We start from the raw sequence: 2,866 nt of genomic DNA, 5'->3' as shown, positions 1-2,866 counted from the left end.
AGAAAATAAATAAATCTTCTTTAATTTGTTAAAAAAGTTTGGGCACGAGCCCTTAATGAAACCGTCCCTTTAGCCCACTATGGATTTATTTTGCAAATCTAATTCAAGCCCAACACTTTATTTTGAAGCGTCGTCTTAGACTCTTTTGTGACGGTTAGAACCGTTACACGACTATTCCCTTAGGAGGCAAAGAGGACGGTTTTAAACCGTCCCCAAAGAACTGTCCCCGTATACCTATTTTGTGGTAGTGTTTTTTTAGTTATTATCATTAATGTTTATTTTTATCTTATTAAAAATCTATGTTGTTATAAGGGAATTATTAGAAAATAAGATTTCATTCTCACTTGTGAACTAGTGATACCAAACATGGGAATAGGAATTAGATTTTCATTCTAGCTTCATTCTACAAACGCACCCAAACAAGATAATGGGAATGATCATTCCATTCTCACATACATTCCATTCCATTCCTTCTTCCATTTCATTCTCACTTGACTTCATTTCCACTGTAGGCGTCAAAAAATGCTTACAGACATCCAAATACCACTCAAGGCAAAGAGAAGATGATAAAATTCATTCTCTTAATCAGAGGGGATCATTCAAAGGAAGCGAGACAACACAGAAGAACAATGTACACACCAACAGGCAGTACATGGAGGCGTGGCTGAGGCGCGACAGCACTTGGTGTCGCGGCTAAGGCGCGGCAGCTCATAGTGCCGCGGCTATGGCGCGGCAGCATATGGTGCCGCGGCTAAGACGCGGCAGCCTAGGGTGCAGCGGCTATTATAGGGGGTGCTATGGTGGTTACAAGGCAGTTATACGATGATTATTTGAAACCCACGTGGCGGCATATCAGAGATAGAACGTGTGCTGACGTGGACAAGCAGTTAAACCACGAAAAAGGTGGTTAAAGGTCGTGGGAGAACAGTTTCAAGCACGATGGAATGTGCTGGTAACCGCCTCTGTGGCCNCTTGGCCGCTGCAGTCCACACTGCCGCGCCAATAGCCGCGGCAGTGTTGGCTGCCGCGGCCAAAGAGGGTTCATCTGGTCGGTTGTTTCGCCTCCATTTCAACTGTTATGCATTCCTACCCCTATAAATACCTCCCCAAACACGAAATAAAGGAGAGAGCATTTTGGAGCAGAAGAGCCTTGAGCTTTTGGTGAATTGGAGCAAGAGAGAGAGTCTTCCTTCTTCAAAAACATCCTCAAGAAGCTTTTGGCGATTCCTAGAGATCTAAGCTCTGACTTGATCTTTAGAAGAGTGAACATCTTACATCGATAAGATATTCGCTTTAAATTCTTACTTCGATAAACGAAGGAAGAATTCCCAAAACCTTCACGATTCAATCAGAATCTGTGAATCGGTGGTCCACGGGCTAAAGCACCCCCGGCACAGGCAAAGATCTCACGCAAGCAGCGATCCAAACAACGATCCTGCGTTTATTTCTAAAAAGTTGTAATTTTCCTTTTGTTGTGTAAAAGAAGTCTTATAAAAGACTATTTCTTTTGAATTTGTTGTAATCGACTGAAGATATAATGAATTCCACAATGAAACCAACGTTTGACGAAAACATCCACGTACCAAATGAGGCGTCAGAGAATACAATATTTAAGTCATAAACAATGAGAGGTAGGTATACGTAAAGATCCTAACAGACTATTGCAAATAATAATACTGATAATACTGATTTACACAAAAATTCAGAGGATAAGAAATTAATGTGCGTAATTATGGCCCAATTAAGATAATCACACATAACAAAGCAAACTATGTTAAATATGACAACAATCATTACATAATTTATGAAGATTAACAAACGTCAAACTACCTTCATGGATTATAAAAGCCATAGACAAAATTAGAAAAAATTTCCTATAGGGTGGTCACCAGCAGACTTCTAAATCCAAATGCCTTGTTAAATGGGGTAACGTATGTCAAGCCAAGAGGAATGGTGGATTAGGCATTATCAATCTGCAATCCTTCAACCAAGCTCTCTTGTCCAAATGGATTTGGAAAACTCTTGATAGGGATAACTTGATTAGCAAAGTCATCTTATCCTTATATTCATCCAACAATTCTAACCCTACTTCCAAGCCCCCTAAAGGCTCCGCTTATAAACTTATTCATGATCTATAGTGTATTCACTATACCTTCTTTAGTCATGTTTGATGGAAGCTTGGAGATGGTAACACATACTGGGTGGATAAATGGGCAGGAGTCAACTCCCTCTGTAGCCTCTTCCCTAGAGCTCACACTCTAGCATTTTTCCACACCTGCTCAATTCTTTCTCAAGCATCTCAACTCTTGGAGATGGCATCCTATATTGAGAAGAGGAATTACTGTTTTCGTCAAAAGTTGATTTTGTTATGGAATTCATTATATCTTCGATCGATTACAACAAATTCAAAATAGATAGTCTTTTTATAAGACTTCTTTTACACAACAAAGTAAAATTACAACTCTTGAGAAAATAACACAAGAAAATCGTTTATCGATTCTTGTTTTGTGGGACTTTGCTTGTGCCGGGAGCGCTTTGACTCGTGGACCACCAAATCACAGATCGTGAGGGGTTTAGTGATTCTTCCTTCGTTTATCAAAGTGAGAATTTGAAACGAATATCTTATCAAAGTAAGACGATCGTTCTTCTTAAGATCAAGTCAAAACTCGAATCTCAAGGAATCACACAAAGAGTTCAAATTTCACTATTCTCTCTGTTCTCTTTGCTCCAATTCGCTCGATAAAAATGCTCGATCCTCGTCAGTGGTGACCCTATGGGGGGTATTTATAGCCTCTGAGATACAAAACTAAAAAAACACAACAAACGACCAAATTAATACGGCGAGACAGTGTTTACTGTCTCGGCA

Source organism: Asparagus officinalis, chromosome 7 (assembly GCF_001876935.1).
Source record: "Asparagus officinalis chromosome 7, Aspof.V1, whole genome shotgun sequence".
NCBI classification, from domain to species: Eukaryota; Viridiplantae; Streptophyta; class Magnoliopsida; order Asparagales; family Asparagaceae; genus Asparagus; species Asparagus officinalis.
Note: the sequence above shows the minus strand (reverse complement) of the source record.